General features: G+C 43.5%; 1 pseudogene; it reads right to left on the reverse strand.

Annotated features, from left to right (window-relative positions):
* Positions 1 to 6,310: 6,310 nt before the first annotated feature.
* LOC123490861 lies at positions 6,311 to 8,349 on the reverse strand (annotated as a pseudogene).
* Between the last annotated feature and the right edge of the window lie 9,774 nt (positions 8,350 to 18,123).

Raw genomic sequence — 18,123 nt, forward strand, 5'->3', positions numbered from 1 at the left:
CCAGAGAACAATATTGTGTTATACTTTCGTTAGTTTTCCCAAGACCTTTAATAAAATCCTTGTTTTGGTTGAACCTGGTCTCCTTGCACTACCTTGAGCAATCCCGCTGAAAGCTGTGTAGCCTCTCGTGACTATCACAATATATATATATATATATATATACACACACAGTGGGGGAGAACAAGTATTTGATACACTGCCGATTTTGCAGGCTTTCCTACTTACAAAGCATGTGAGGTCTGTAATTTGTATCATAGGTACACTCCAACTGTGAGAGACAGAATCTAAAACAAAAATCCAGAAAATCACATTGTATGATTTTTTAAGTAATTAATTTACATTTTATTGCATGACATAAGTATTTGATCACCTACCAACCAGTAAGAATTCGGCTCACAGACCTGTTAGTTTTTCTTTAAGAAGCCCTCCTGTTCTCCACTCATTACTCATGTTTGAACTCATTACCTGTATAAAAGACACCTGTCCACACACTCAATCAAACAGACTCCAACCTCTCCACAATGGCCAAGACCAGAGCTGTGTAAGGACATCATGGATCAAATTGTAGACCTGCACAAGGCTGGGATGGGCTACAGGACAATAGGCAAGCAGCTTGGTGAGAAGGCAACAACTGTTGGCGCAATTATTAGAAAAATGGAAGAAGTTCAAGATGACGGTCAATCACCCTTGGTCTGGGGGGGCTCCATGCAAGATCTCACCTCGTGAGGCATCAATGATCATGAGGAAGGTGAGGATCAGCCCAGAACTACATGGCAGGACCTGGTCAATTACCTGAAGAGAGCTGGGACCACAGTCTCAAAGAAAACCATTAGTAACACACTACGCCGTCATGGATTAAAATCCTGCAGCGCACGCAAGGTCCCCCTGCTCAAGCCAGCGCATGTCCAGGCCCGTCTGAAGTTTGCCAATGACCATCTGGATGATCCAGAGGGGAGGAATGGGAGAAGGTCATGTGGTCTGATGAGACAAAAATATAGCTTTTTGGTCTAAACTCCACTCGCCGTGTTTGGAGGAGAAGAAGGATGAGTACAACCCCTAGAACACCATCCCAACCGTGAAGCATGGAGGTGGAAACTTCATTCTTAGGGGATGCTTTTCTGCAAAGTGTACAGGACGACTGCACCGTATTAGGGAGGATGGATGGGGCCATGTATTCGCGGAGATCTTGGCCAACAACCTCCTTCCCTCAGTAAGAGCTATTGAAGATGGGTCGTGGCTGGGTCTTCCAGCATGACAACGACCCGAAACACACAGCCAGGGCAACTAAGGAGTGGCTCCGTAGAGAGGCATCTCAAGGTCCTGGAGTGGCCTAGACAGTCTCAGACCTGAACCCAATAGAAAATCTTTGGAGGGGAGCTGAAAGTCCGTATTGCCCACGACAGCCCCGAAACTGAAGGATCTGGAGAAGGTCTGTATGGAGGAGTGGGCCAAAATCCCTGCTGCAGTGTGTGCAAACCTAGTCAAGACCTACAGGAAACATATGATCTCTGTAATTGCAAACAAAGGTTTCTGTACCAAATATTAAGTTCTGCCTTTCTGATGTATCAAATACTTATGTCATGCAATAAAATGCAAATTAATTACTTAAAATCATACAATGTGATTTTCTGGATTTTTTGTTTTAGATTCCGTCTCTCACAGTTGAAGTGTACCTATGATGAAAATTACAGACCTCTACATGCTTTATAAGTAGGAAAACCTGCAAAATCGGCAGTGTATCAAATACTTGTTCTCCCCACTGTATATACAGTACCAGTCAAATATTTTATATTTGAGATTCTTCAAGTAGCCACCCTTTTCCTCGATGACAGTTTTGCACACTCTTGGCATTCTCTCAACCAGCATAACCTGGAATGTTTTTCCAACAGTGTTGAAGGAGTTCCAACATATGCTGAGCACTTGTTGGCTGCTTTTCCTACACTCTGCGGTCCAACTCATCCCAAACCATCTCAATTGGGTTGAGATCGGGTGATTGTGAAGGCCATGTCATCTGATGCAGCACTCCATCACTCTCCTTCTTGGTCAAATAGCCCCTTACACAGCCTGGAGGTGTGTTGGGTCATTGTCCTGTTGAAAAACAAATGATAGTTCCACTAAGCGCAAACCAGATGGGATGGAATATCGCTGCAGAATGCTGTGGTAGCCATGCTGGTTAAGTGTGCCTTGAATTCTAAATAAATCACCAATAGTGTCACCAACAAAGCACCCAAACACCATCTAACCTCCTCCTCCATGCTTCATGGTGGGAACCACACATGCAGAGATCATCCGTTCACCTACTCAGCGTCTCATAAAGACACGGCGGTTGGAACCAAAAATCTCAAATTTGGACTCTTCAGACCAAAGGACAGATTTCCACCAGTCTAATGTCCATTGCTTGTGTTTCTTGGCACAAGCAAGCCTCTTCTTATTATTGGTGTCCTTTAGTAGTGTTTTTTTGCAGCAATTCGACCACGAAGGCCCTGATTCACGAGTCTCCTCTGAACAGTTGATGTTGAGATGTGTCTGTTACTTGAACTCTGTGAAGCATTTATTTGGGCTGCCATTTCTGAGGCTGGTAACTCTAATGAACTTATCCTCTACAGCAGAGGTAACTCTGGGTCTTCCTTTCCTGTGGCGGTCCTCATGAGAGCCAGTTTCATCATAGCGCTTGATGGTTTTTGCGACTGCACTTGAAGAAACTTTCAAAGTTCTTGAAATGTTCCGTATTGACTGACCTTCATGTCTTAAAGTAATAATGGACTGTCGTTTCTCTTTGCTGTTTGAGCTGTTCTTGCCATGATATGGACTTGGTCTTTTACCAAATAGGGCTATCTTCTGTATACCAACCCTACCTTGTCACAACACAACTGATTGGCTCAAACTCATTAAGAAGGAAAGAAATTCCACAAATTAACTTTTAACAAGGCACACCTGTTAATTGAAATGCATTCAGGTGACTACCTCATGAAGCTGGTTGAGAGAATGCCAAGAGTGTGCAAAGCTGTCATCAAGGCAAAGGGTTGCTACTTTGAAGAATCTCAAATATAAAATATATTTTGATTTTTTAAACACTTTTTGGTTACTACATGATTCCATACGTGTTATTTCAGAGTTTTGATGTCTTCACTATTATTCTACAATGTAGAAAATAGTAAAAAAAATAAAGAAAAAACCCTGGCATGAGTAGGTGTGTCCAAACTTTTGACTGGTACTGTATATATACAGTGCATTTGGAAAGTATTCAGACCTCTTCCCTTTTTCTACATTTGTAACGTTACAGCCTTATTCCAAAATTGATTCAATAATTGTTTTCCCTAATCAATCTACACAAATACCCCATAATGACGAAACGACAGGTTTTAATGTATTACAAATAAAAAACAGAAATACCTTATTTACATAAGTATTCAGACCCTTAGCTATGAGACTCGAAATTGAGGTCAGGTGCATCCTGTTTCCATTGATCATCCTTGAGATGTTTCTACAACTTGATTGGAGTCTACCTGTGGTAAATTAAATTGATTGGACATGATTTGGAAAGGCACACACCTGTCTATATAAGGTCCCACAGTTGACAGTGCATGTCAGAGCAAAAACCAATTAATCAGGTAGAAGGGAATTGTCTGTAGAGCTCCGAGACATGATTGTGTCGAGGCACAGATCTGGGGAAAGGTACCAAAACAATTCTGCAGCATTGAAGGTCTCAAGAAAAGCGATGGCCTCCATCATTCTTAACTGGGATAAGTTTGGAACCACCAAGACTCTTCCTAGAGCTGGTCGCCGGCGAAACCGAAATCGGGAGAAGGGCCTTGGTCAGGGAGGTGACCAAGAACCCGATGCTCACTCTGACAGAGCTCCAGAGTTCCTCTGAGATGGGAGAACCTTCCAGAAGGACAACCATCTCTGCAGCACTCCACCAATCAGGCCTTTATAGTAGAGTGGCCAGACGAATCCATTCCTCAGTAAAAGGCACATGACAGCCCGCTTGGAGTTTGTCAAAAGGCACCTAAAGGACTCTCAGACCATGAGAAACAAGATTCTCTGGTCTGATGAAAGAGATCCTTGATGAAAACCTGCTCCAGAGCGCTCAGGACTTCAGACTGGAGCGAAGGTTCACCTTCCAACAGGACAATGACCCTAAGCACACAGCCAAGACAACACAGGATTGGCTTCGGGACAAGTCTCTGAATGTCCTTGAGTGGCCCAGCCAGAGCCCAGACTTGAACCCGATCGACGCTCCCCATCCAACCCGACAGAGCATGAGAGGATCTGCAGAGAAGAATGAGAGAAACTACCTAAATACAGGTGTGCCAAGCTTCTAGCATCATACCGAAGAAGACTCAAGGCTGTAATCGCTGCCAAAGGTGCTTCAACAAAGTACTGAATAAATGGTCTGAATACTTATGTCATATTTCGTTTTTTATTATTATTATACATAAAAAATAAAAAAAGTTTTTGCTTTGTCATTATGGGGTATTGTGTGTAGATTGATGATGGAAAAAATACAATTTAATCAAATTTAGAATAAGGCTGTAACGTAACAAAATGTTGAAAAAGTAAAGGGGTCTGAATATTTCCCAAATGCACTGTATAGCTGTAGCTATCCAATAAGAAACACTTGTTTTCAGTGTCCGTTGCAAACGACCCCTCGCGCCTCCACAGTTTAGGAACCACTGACACTCTTATCCAGAGCAACTTACAGTCAGTGCATTCGACTCATTGCAAGTATTTTACATTTCAGTATATTACAGTTTTCCCATTTATAATAATTTACCAAGATGTGTGAACATTGGATTTACATTGCTTGGAATATGGTAGAAAGGTATCATATAATAGCATATTGTATGACTTGTTGGTCATAGTAAGCAAATGTGCAGCTTTTGTCCGTGATGAAAAACTGTAAAGTTAACATAAAATGAGGAAAGGACTGTAAATAACTCCACAAAACATGAAGAGGAAGGGTTGGTCTCTATAAAACATGTTAACTTTATTGCTTAAAGAATACAACTTTATAGAGGCATGTGAATGTATCACACGTAAGGTTACCAATCTCTACATTTTTAAAGAATTCACCACACATTCACAATGCAACTTTTTCATACCACACTGGAGAAAAAGTGTGTGCCCCAAATGGAACCCTATTTCCTACACGGTGCACTACTTTTGACTAGAGACAAAGTATTCATATGCACTAGAGAAAATAGGCTGCCATTTGGGATGCAAACAAAAGCAGATTAAGCCAAGAAGATAAAGCATTTTTACAAAGTAAAAGTTACCATCAGCATTGTGAACAGTAACCTGAGTGCACACTGCACCCAAGTCTCTTTATTCTACACATGGAACATACACCTTGGCCTCATCTCATATACTCAGGGTTGTTAAGCTATGCCCCATATTGCACCTATTCCCTATATAGTGCACTACTTATAACCAAGGCCAATTGGGTTCTGGTCAAGAGTATTGCACTATATAGGAAAGAGGGTGCCATTTGGGATACAACCTATATATTTGGTTCTATGGGTCAAAAAGAATCTCAAATGAGTAGCTAATCAATTAGCAATACTGTAGGTGAACATAAGAAAAAAGCATCAACCTACTTAGATAATGACTGAGCTAAAATAAAAAGCATTTCCGAAATCCTATTTTACTAATCATATTCACAACCCCTCTAAGTGTTTCCGAAATGTTGTGTGCGTCCCAAATGGCACCCTATTCCCATTATAGTAGAATACTTGACCAGGGCCTATAGGGTTCGGGTCAAATGTAGTGCACTATATAGGACATAGGGTGCTGTTTGGGCACATCCGTCTGTTAAACAAACATACGAAGAAGGAACTATTTCTGTAAAAACGACTACTCAAAAAAGGATCACAAGCCCAGTGGAGGAATAAGTAAAGCCCACCTTTGACAAAGAGTGTGGAGCTGTTCTCCTGAAACCCCAAACAATCTAGTAGAAACACAACCTAAAGGAGCAGTACCTGAACTGTACTAACGTTCTTTTTCTCAACATAGCCAAAACCATGATACTTTTTCAACACTCCATCTGCCTTCAGCAGCATTTTCCATGCTACCTTGCATCCAACATTAATCTCCAATCTACAAACCACACAGTACATGACACAATTCCATGACAGATTTAACATTTGATTTGTGATTGGCAAAAATAAAATTTAGGATAAGTGGAGGAATGCTTGAAAATGCATCTTTATCCAAATATGTTCGTTTTCAGGTACTGCTGTCAAAAAAAAGAAAAAAAAGAATATCTATCTATATACCTTGGAAACTGTCCATAACAATGTGTCGCCTGATACTGGACTGGTGGGATTATTGTGCATAATGTCCGAACACAGCTCAGATCTCTGCCAATGAGATCGTTGGGAGAGAGAGGGCTGCTTGCTGACACTGTCCAAAGAAAATAAGGGATTTGGCCTGGGTCGTGTTCAATAGTCACAAAACAGGGAGAAAACAGCCCGAAACAGGGTGGTAGCCTACTATCTGTAGTTATCCAATAACAGACGATCGCTTTCAGTATCCATTGCAAAATGTTTTGCTATGGTGTGCCCTAATGAAGACCCTGCCTTCTTGTTGTTGCTCAAATCCCAGTCCAAGGTGTCATCTTCATCATCACATGTCATCCTCGTCATCCTCGTCCTGGGAGGAGCCAGCCTGCTGTCCAGCACTGGCGGATGCTGCAGCCAACTGGGCCTGCTGGGCAGCCTGCTGCATCTGGAGCCACTCCTGTTGGGCTAGCTCTGCTTGCTGCTGCCGCGCCTGGAACACAATTAACAAAGGTTAGTCAGGGTTAGAGATACAGGGTGTGTGCCTGGAGTGGGTAACATGACAACTCTACACATATACTGTCCCCCCACTGGAGACCGGGGCTCACTTCGGGTCAGGCTCTCATTTACGTACCGTCTCTCCTGTAGAAACGTGTGTTGGGAATTTACATTTTACATTTAAGTCCATTAGCAGACGCTCTTATCCAGAGCGACTTACAGTTAGTGAGTGCATACATTTTCATACTTTTTTTCATACTGGCCCCCGTGAAACAAACCCACAACCCTGGCGTTGCAAGCACCATGCTCTACCAACTGAGTTACATTTACATGTTCATGTGTGAAGGGTATTAATCAGGAGATGAGATCATCAGGCAATGTAATGTATGTACACTAACCAGGTGATCTGTGTGTTAACGTGTAGAGCCAGAGATGCAGCAGCAAATGTCCCGATTCGTATTAGGCCTCTTGATCCTCCTAACACAGGTTATCAGTCTTGATCTTAATACTGTGTCTGGATAGCCTGGTCCCAGATCGGTTTGTGCCAACAGCCTAGTCCCAGATCGGTTTGTGTTTTTGCCAACTCTATTGTGGCATGACAGACTAGCACAGGCTACAATCTTGAACCTTACCTTAGCAAAGAGTTCCTGTTGTTGTCGAAGGAGCTCTTCCTCTGGGATACCCAGGTTCTCCAGGCGAGAGCTGGCCTTTCTCCTCTTAAGTGCTACTGTTTTACATTCCTGCAAGACATCCTTCACTTCTGCGATGAATGATGCAAAACCCAGGCTTTCAAGTGCTGTGGAAAATAATGAATACAAGGTTAGGGGGAAAAACTGAAAATGAATAAACTATCTTGTCACTTGATTATTGAGGACCAAATAGTGCTCAGCTAGCCTGGGTCCAGATCTGATTGGTTTGTGCTGGTAAGACAGAACAAAATGATCTGGGAACAGGCTAGTACATACCTAACTAAGACATCAACTTCAAAACACATGGCAAGAAGGGAAACACCCACACTGTACAAGAATGCATTTTGAAACCTGTTGGTAACGTTACAGAATAGATAAAGACAAGAATCACTAACCATTAATGACATGTTCAGGAGATATAGTCTTCTTTTCAGACTTGTTACATATTTCATTCGCCTCTGATGAAATTAGATGCTTATGAACTCTGTGCAACAGTTCACAACAAGTTCCCTCGCATCGTTGGTAGCCCGTACGTTGGGCAAAGTTTCTTTGATCATTTTGTTGATAGCTGCCCTGGGAATGGTGAGGTCGTCATCGTTTCCCGACGAAGAAGCCATCGTATTCCAGATAACGTTAACTAGCAAGATTGTCTAGTTAACGTAGTACAAACGAAACCCTTGCGTTGATAGTTGGGTTTCGCAGCGGTCTTTGTGTTGAACAATGTCGTGAGTTAGAAGCTAACATTAGCTAGTTAGCCGAACTCGGGAGTAATTAGGTTTAAAAAGTTATTTAAACTTAGCCAACGTTAGCTATCTACTTGGCTATGTATAGTAAACTAGCTAGCTACAAAAAAAAGCCAATTGACACAGCACACCATAATGCTACTGCAGAGGACGTGGGATGTAACGGAAAAAGTCAACGTAAACAGAAAACTAGCTAGCGAGTTACGTTAGCTAACGTTAGCTTTGGTCCCTCTCGCAACGTTAGCTAAGCTACAACACGGCTTTGCAGCGGCTTTGGGACATGGCTACGCTAGCAAACGTGTCGTTGGGATCATTTCGTAACGCAGTGTTGATCCAAAACACTGTTTCAAACAAAATATTGTATGCACTGGTACGAGAATTGCTGTTCCTTTATCGCTCGAACTAAATACTTTAATTCATTTATTCTCTTATGTCCGCTTCATCAGCACTGAAATGTCTCCGGAAACGACTCTACGCGAACAAAATCCATATCCGGTATATTATTTTTCTACAGTGCCTGTGCTACGGTCCAAAGACACATGTCGCCGCTTACTGTGTTGGAGGCGAAATAATACTTTCATTAAAATGTGGGCCAAGACCACAAGTAAGCCTATGACTAAAATACTTGGATTTGCAAGATCATTTCCCCTTTCCACATTAACCTTTACCATATTAGTTTAATCACGTCACCATATTCCTGTTTTGTGTTTGTTAATGACAAACAAAACGTTGATATAATAATGCTTATTGGATTATCCTTCAATACAACTGGGGCTTTGAATACCAGCGCAATATACCCTGTGAATCATTACTGACCCAGTAGATAACATCGTTACATAATTGGATCTCCACACAACTTATCAGTGGATCCTTTTATTGTAGCCTCTGTCAATACAAAAGTCCATTGAGATTCCCCAGTAAAACACTTTTTCTCAAATTCAAAGGTAACTTTTCCCTCAACATTTGAAGCCATACATTTTCAACACAAACACTCTTCAAGACACAACTATTATAATTTTATGTTGGTTTATAATTGATAATAAAGAATTTAATTCATTTGATCACAAAATGTTGTGTTTAATGATTTTGCCACTGTCCTTTTTTGTTCTGCTTATGGTGCATAAAAGGGTGCATATGTAACAGGTCAAAGAATTACAGATTTTTGCAACCGTTCATTTTCTATTTTTTATTTTATTTTGTGAGTTGATTTCACCAAAATATTGTATTGTTCAGCATTTCGTGTAGTCTACAGATATTGGGAGAGTTAGTTGTGTAAGTGCGCCCTCTAGAGTTGGTTATATGCGGAGGGATGTTGTGCTTTTCTCAGTCTGCATTGTATTCGGCTGGGAGAGGTACGTGTTCACTTCGGCGTGACATAAACTTGATATACCTGTTAAAACTAAAACGTTTCAGTGCACATAGTAACTTGTATGTATATTATATGATGAGTGTACGTACATTTAATCAAGCTGTGTCGTGAATATAGCCATTTTGAGAGTTGAGAAATTGCTAACTTAGCTAACCTCGTGTTCTGTTTAGCTGTAAGTTAGCAATCATCATTCTATCCTCTTGTATGAAGCTCACGTTGTTCTTTTTATGTTAGGCGGATTCTGGTCGAGGGTAGAGTGTTGAACATTTTCTCTCTTTGATGTTGAACAGGTATGTATTCCCTATATCAGGTTAAAAATGTGTTCATTTAAAATGTTTTCATGTATTGATTAGTGTTTAATGGCACTGAAAAGCTCAAATGTGAAGGATTACATGTTGCTTCGTGCATATTACTGTATGTATTACCTGTTTGAAAGATGGTTTATGTCATGTTGCACAGTATTAATGTAAAGGCTAAAAGCTTAGAGTTTTTGCAGAGATAACATGAATATGACACATACATAAGATATACACCAGATGCAATGTTTATTTTCCAATGATGTTGTATTTTATTCCTTGTATTTTTGAATGTGATTATATTGAGTCTGCATTGTATTCGGCTGGGAGAGCGGATTCTGGTCGAGGGTAGAGTGTTGAACATTTTCTCTCTTTGATGTTGAACAGATTGAGAGAGTTGTACACAATAAAGTGCCTTCAAAGTACGCCAGTGTGTTGTCTTCAGTGCACCGGAACACAACGCAGTAGTCGGCAAGAGACAGACCGCGCCCGGCTACATTGGTGCCGTGACCCGGATTATCTTCGCTTCAGATCATCGCCAGGGTGATCGCCGGTGGTTGCTGTGACGAGTAGGAACCTCTTCGAACGTTACAAGTATAAGGGCAAACATTAATGTGTAAATTGTAGCTCTTAATTGCTTACCTCAGCTACTTCTATCATTTTACAATTTTTTTCATATTCACATGTTCTGGTGACTCACATATCATTACCATAGTCTATTACAACTTTCTATTTAAAAAAAAAAAAAAAAAAAAATGGCTGATGGCAAGGGATGCGCAGACACCATTTAGTGTTGGAGATGCTGCAGGGGTAAGCCTGGGGAGGGGCAGGTTTATGAGTATGGTGGAGAGCACGCCGGTTAGGGGTGCTGGTATACAGGCGACCATACTCTCGTCCACACTGCTTACGCACTGATGAATATTCCCCCGCACCACACATGAGTAGCAAGAGATGCTCCAGACATTGCAAGCAGGCGTTAGTTCAGTGGGCTGTCCTGCATTTTCATACACTCACACCCAAACAGATGAACATTCTCCACGTCAGCCAGTGTCTAGTTCACATGTGAGTTCTGCAGACCTAGGAGTCTCATCACACAGTTAGCTCATGAAATAGGAGAGAACATTGCTAGCCAATTACAGAGATCTGTTGGTAGTGCAGATAACCAAACCACTCCTACGCCTAGCCTGAACTTAGGATATGGACAGTCTGATTTGAACATGACAGGAGTAAAATTAGTCATGAAGACAGATGTCAAAGAGCCGCCGTACTTCAGGGGTGATGGAACAGACAAACACACAGTGCATGAGTGGGAAGAGATTATGAGCGTTTACCTGAATAAGAGGTGTACACCCGCAAGAGCACTCCCAGGAGATAATGTCAAGACTAATGGGAAAGGCTAGAGACATTGTTAAAGTTACCCTGCGCAGTATGCCATCGCTGCAGCCAGCTGAGAACTCAAGCTCGTCTTTGATATTCTGAAACAACATTTCAGTGAGTTAACCTACTCCTCTATGCCTTTAGCAGATTTCTATAACACACTTCCTCTGGCTGGAGAAAGTCCCATGGACTATTGGATACGCTTGAACAAGGCTGTGGATGTTCGCAGATGAGTGTCTGAGAAGGCAGGGGCGAAACATTGAGGACCCCTCTCACGAAGTCACATGATGCTGGTGAAACACTGTCCCGACCCCGCTCTTACAAGTGTCCTAAAGTGCAAAACAGCTGAAAAGTGGACAGCAAATGAGATTCATGAACACCTCGTTGAACATCAGAGAGAGGCTAGAACAATGTGTCAAGCCAAATCTTATCGGCCAAAGAACATTGGTGCACATGCTCAGGCATTAACCACAGAGACAGTCGCTGCTGAAAACCCAACAGACCTTACTGGTTACCCAAAGGCAATGGGGCTTCCATCCTCTCCTCAGACAGAGAGCATCTGCATGCAGTCTCTCATTGGCTTGCTGGACCGTGTGCTAGAGCAGACGGCACACACAACAGCAGTCGTGCCACCAAGCAGGGGGCCAGCAGCCATTGTTCAGAGTAGATGTAAAGTCTGTCAGTCTGCCGAACATTCAACTACTGACACTGTAGACAGGCGAACCTCTGTATGGGCTGTTACAAGCCCGGCCACTGGAAGAGAGAATGCCAACAGCGCGGCCAAGAATTAACGCTCAGCCACAGTTAGCGCACACACCACCTAACTCTGAGCAAGTTGGAGCCAGTTTAAACTAGATAGCTCACATACGGAAAGGGGATGTGTGAGCGTTGAAGATTCAACCCTTGAAAAAAGTGAAGAATTGAAGGGAAATGTATGTCAATGTCTGTAAAGCAATGTCTGATAATTGCACGGTAATTGTTCAGAATATTCACAGAGTTGAGAGCGTTCAGTGAGTTATTTCACGACCGGTGACATTAATGGCTGTGCTCAGTTGCAAGGGCTCCTCGATACAGGCTCAATGGCCTGCACGATAAGTGAAGAGGCAGAGCAGAGACTACTATCGGATAGCGTCTTGACCCCACATCAAGAACTCTCACAGCATATCATCCTTGTTGGCTGTGGAGGAGTACAAGTGCGCCCCAAGTGCATGTATGACATGGAACTAAGTCTGTATGGGGTAAAGTGCATGGTCCCAGTTCTGGTGATCACTGGTCAGAAAGACGACATAATAGTAGGCACCAACATGTTGAAACATGTACTGCATCAGCTGAAAAACGAGAACAGTTATTGGACACTTATCTCGAGCAACACAAAAGGGTCTCCAGATGGCGAACAGTTTCTAGAAATGATGACCAGTCTCACAAGATGGAGGGGGTGAAGATGTCCCAGGAAAAGTAGGGACAGTGAAGCTAACTCAGGCGGTGACTCTCCTTCCCAAACAAGAGTACCTGCTGTGGGGAAGACTGCCAAGTAATATACCCAAGTCACCTGGGAGTACAGTTATGGTGGAGCCTACAACCTCCAGGTGTGTGCCTCGGGGCATTATGGTGGGGAGAGTGGTAACACCGCTATGGGGAGATGGCTGGACTCCCATGAAAGTCACTAATATCTCAGACAAACCACTCACACTGAAAAGGAACAGCAAGCTTGCGGACGTCTCTACTTGTGTTGCAGCTGAAGATCTCACACTGTTCCAGGGTTCCTGTCAGAGTGATGCTGGCTCTGTTGGAGTGACTCATGTGAAACAGGACAACAACGGTGACCTGAAAGACAGACTGCAGAAGTCTGGTCTAGGAAATGTCGACATTGATCATTGTGAAGCGAGCCCCTCCACCAAGCTCCAACTTGTGACATTGCTGGAGAAATATCAGGATATATTTTCAAAGCATAATCTTGACTGTGGAGAAGCCAAGGGCTTTGCCCATAGGATCCGCCTCACTGACGACCGTCCCTTCCGTCTTCCATATCGCAGAGTGCCGCCAGCCCACTATCAAAAGCTGCGCCAAGTTCTCACCGAGATGGAGGAACAGGAAATCATACGGAAATCAATGAGTGAATATGCTTCTCCACTCGTGATGGTTTGGAAGAAAAATGGCGACCTCCGGATATGCACAGACTTTCGATGGCTGAATGCAAGAACTATCAAGGATGCTCATCCTTTGCCCCATCAATCGGACTGCTTGGCTGCCCTTGGCGGAATGCTGTCTTCAGCACCATGGACCTCACGTCTGGATTTTATAACTTGCCCATGCATGAGGAGGACAAAAAGTATACCGCCTTCACAACACCATTAGGCCTGCACGAGTATAACAGAATGCCCGGGGCTTTGCAACAGTCCAGCGTCCTTCATGAGGATGATGATGAGTATCTTTGGCGATCTTAACTTCAGCAGTCTCTTGTGCTACCTAGATGATCTCTTGATATTTGCCCCCAATGAACAGCAGGCCCTCAGCAGATTAGAGGTTGTTTTCCAGAGGCTACGGGAGCACAATCTAAAGTTGAGTCCAAAAAAATGCCATCTGTTGCGGAGATCTGTGAAGTTTCTCGGACACATCGTTGACAGTGACGGTGTTGCTGTTGACCCAGAGAAGGTCAGAGGTCATCACCAAAATGTCAAAGGTGGACTTGATGGAAGATGATGGCTGCACTCCTTCAGTTCGCAGAGTGAAGTCGATTCCTGGGGATGGTATTTTATTACCAACACTACATACCAAATTGCTCCTCCATCGCAAAACCCCTGTTTGCTCTCACAGCTGGCCAGAAACGGAGAGGAAAGGCCGGGAAGTACAGTCAGGAATGCGGGAGTCTCGAAAGCTCAAACCTGCGGATTGGACCCTTGACTGCGATTCCGCTTTCGCCGGCCTTAAGGAGAAGCTCCTGAATTGTGTGGTCCCTTAGCCATCCAGACTTTACTAAGCCCTTGGTTTTGTCCATTGATGCGTCTCTTGATGGCCTTGGGGCAGTTCTGTCCCAGATACCAGAAGGAGAAACGAAGGCACGCCCGATCGCCTTTGCCAGCAAGACCCTCACTGGCTCACAAAAGAGGTATCCTGCTCACCGACTGGAGTTCTTGGCGCTCAAATGGAGTGTTTGTGAAAAAATTCAGCCACTGGTTGAAAGGCCACACTTTTACAGTGTGGACCGACAATAATCCTTTGACCTATATAATGACCAAACCAAAACTTGGCGGCTTGCGAACAGAAGTGGGTGGCAAAGCTTTCCCCCTACACCTTCAGTATCAAACACATTCCTGGGGTAAAGAACATTGTGGCAGATGCCCTGAGTAGAGATCCGTTTGCTAAATCAGTGAGCCAAAGGTTGATCAGTGAGCCCTATGGAAGTCTTTTGGCCGAGGCGGAGGAACCAAAGAGAGAAAGTCCAAGATCTCTTCCGGAGTAAGACCCAGTGTCTCCAGGCACTTGATGCAGGGTGCTGTGTAACTATGGACCCCACTCAAGACAGGCTGGCCGGCAGTCAAGAACCCTCTCATGTGAAATCTGCTTGTGAAGCTCATGTAGAGTGGGAAAGGGGAGCAGAGATAAGAGCAACACAGTTTCTCAATATTCTTCCCCCAGGCGGTGCCCTCAGAACAAGACACACTTCCAGCCCTCTCCATCGCGAGCTGAGGCACAGCCAGGAAATAGATCCAGTTATCAGGGAAGTCCTGCCACTCATTCAGAGGGGTGAGCCACCACCTAGGCGAGGGGAGGGAGGAGGTTAGCTCTTACGACCCAGACACTGTGCAAGCAGTGGCATCATCTAAAAGTCCAGGACGGAGTCCTATATAGAGTAACCAAAGACCCATTAAGCAGAGAGAAGAGGTATCAGTTTGTGCTGCCTGCTAGCTTGAAGGCCAAAGCTCTCGCTGGTGTGCATGACTTGCTGGGCATCAAGGGCAGGCTAGGACAGCACACCTGCGCCCGACAGCGTTTCTTCTGGCCGCAAATGGGAAGAGACATCAAGGAATATGTGAAATGCTGCCAACGCTGTATCCTTGCAAAGACCCCTGAACCAGCTGCCCGAGCTCCCTTGGAGAGCATTCGCACTTCGGCACCCATGGAGCTGGTGTGCATTGATTTTGGAGTGCTGAGGGACTCTAAGCAAAGATCTGTCGATGTGTTAGTCATAACAGACCACTTTACAAAATTGGCTCATGCCTTTCCCTCGTAAACCAAACTGCAAAGCAAATAGCGAAGAAGTTATGGGATAACGTATTCTGCATCTACGGTTTCCAGAGCGAATACATTCTGATCAAGGGGCCAATTTTGAAAGCAAACTCATAGCTGAACTCCTCAGCCTCACAGGGATTAAGAAACACACACAACAGCATACCATCCCATGGGAAATGGGCAAACCCGAAAGGTTCAATAGGACACTTGGCAGTATGTTGCGTGCCCTACCCCTGACAGCTAAGCAACACTGGGCCCAACAGATACAGACTTTGACTTTTGCGTATAATGCCACCACTCATGAAACAACTGGATATCCTCCATTCTATTTGATGTATGGTCGAGTGCCCAGACTCCCAGTAGACATGGTCTTCAAACAAGTCTTGAGGGATCCAGTCGTGGTGAATTATAAGACCTATGCAGAGAAACTGATGGCGAACCTCCATGTGGCTGCCGACATAGCTCAGCAGCATGCGAGGAAAGGACAGCAACATCAAGCTGATGGCTACAACAAGAGAGTTCGTGGAACCCACTTGAACGTTGGCGACCCCAGTTTTGTTAGCTAATAAAGCAGAGAGAGGGAAGAGGAAGTTAGCGGATAAGTGGGAAGCCACTTTATACCATCATAGAGCCGGAACCCTCAGACTCCACGTTTGCAAAGTCAGAGGCAGAAGTGGGAAAACAAAAGTTGTTCATCGAATTTGATGTTGGACGTGAGTTCTTGCCCATGCCAGAACTAAGCGATGAAGAGGCGAATGGAGCTGCCTCGGATGTGGCCAGTGAGTTCAGCCTCCTTCTGTTGATGCTTTGAGTGGCCTAGCAGTAGGGCTTCTGGGACCGTACATGTTAGTGGTTAGGCTTGCATCCTCTGACTCTGAGTCTGTTCGGGAAGCTTGGTGAGTCTGAGATGGAGATGAGATGCCCCACTCTCTGTCCCAGGAAGTCTGTTCAGCTGACACCCACGAGAGCCCAGTCTAAAAGAGGTCAGAGGCCAAGGGGAAAATGAATGCTCACCTGTGAGAGACTTGTCGGTTCAGTGACCCCCCCCGGTTTGCACATGACTGACACTGACTCTGTTGCCCCCAATTGATGTTCTGACTTAGATGAGACAGGGTCTTCGGGCGTCAATTCACCTGTTACGCTGGTTGATAGTCAGATCCCCTCCCAAGTACAAAGGGTTTGAAGGTCGGGTTGTCAGAACACCCGTACTGGCAGGGTTGTTAGGGCAGTCGATCGCTTGATGGACAGGTGCAAAACCACTCACCAGGTTTTTGTTACAGAGTCAGAAGGTCCACTATCTTTCCGTTCTTTATTTTAGATACATTTTTGATTAAGATATTTTCTTTATTACCAGTAGTAATGACCTGAGTCATGGGATGTTCATAATGGAGGGAAAGATGTTCCAAGATTTCATATGATGTATATAGGCATCATATTCACTAGAAAGGGGCAGTAGCCTGATCAACTGCTGTTTTCTTTTAACTTACTTTGTAGTAGCTTTCTACGCTGTATATGGGAAATGAGTCTCGGGGCTATCTTGGACCAAGTGGACAAGAGTTTTATTCTTTATGTTTTTGGTTATTTTCCACCCTCGAAGTGCGAAGGATTTTGGTGAAATTAAAGAGGGGGTGAATGTAACAGGTCAAAGAATTACAGATTTTTGCAACCTTCATTTTCTATTTTTTTATTTTATTTTGTGAGTTGATTTCACCAAATATTGTTCTTGTTCAACATTTACGTGTAGTCTACAGATATTGGGAGAGATTAGTTGTGTAAGTGCGTCCCTCTGAGTTGGTTATATGCTGGGGGATGTTGTGCTTTTCTCATGCATTGTATTCGCTGAGGAGAGTACGTGTTCATGAGTGACATAAACTTGATATACCTGTTAAAAACTAAAACGTTTAAGTGCACATAGTAGCTTTATGTATATTATATGATGAGTGTCAGTACATTTAATCAAGCTGTGTGTGAATATGGCCATTTTTGAGAGTTGAGAAATTGCTAACTTAGCTAACCTCGTGTTCTGTTTAGCTGTAAGTTAGCAATCATCATCTATCCTCTTGTATGAAGCTCACGTTGTTCTTTTTTATGTTAGGCGGATTCTGGTCGAGGTAGAGTGTTGAACATTTTCTCTCTTTGATGTTGAACAAGTATGTATTCCCTATATCAGGTTAAAAATGTGTTCATTTAAAATGTTTTCATGTATTGATTAGTGTTTAATGGCATTGAAAAGCTCAAATTAAAGATTACATGTTGCTTCGTGCATATTACTGTATGTATTACCTGTTTGAAAGATGGTTTATGTCTGTTGCACAGTATTAATGTAAAAGGCTAAAAGCTTAGAGTTTTTGGCAGAGATATCATGAATATGACACATACATAAGATATCACCAATGCAATGTTTAACTTTCCCAATGATGTTGTATTTTATTCCTTGTATTTTTTGATGTGATTATATTGAGTCTGCATTGTATTCGGCTGGAGAGGCGGATTCTGGTCGAGGGTAGAGTGTTGAACATTTTCTCTCTTTGATGTTGAACAGATTGAGAGAGTTGTACACAATAAGTGTTACGCTGTGTGTTGTCTTCAGTGCCGGAACCAACGCGGTAGTCGGCAAGAGACAGACCGCGCCCGGCTACA

The sequence above is a fragment of the Coregonus clupeaformis genome, unplaced genomic scaffold (genome assembly GCF_020615455.1).
Source record: "Coregonus clupeaformis isolate EN_2021a unplaced genomic scaffold, ASM2061545v1 scaf5150, whole genome shotgun sequence".
NCBI classification, from domain to species: domain Eukaryota; kingdom Metazoa; phylum Chordata; class Actinopteri; order Salmoniformes; family Salmonidae; genus Coregonus; species Coregonus clupeaformis.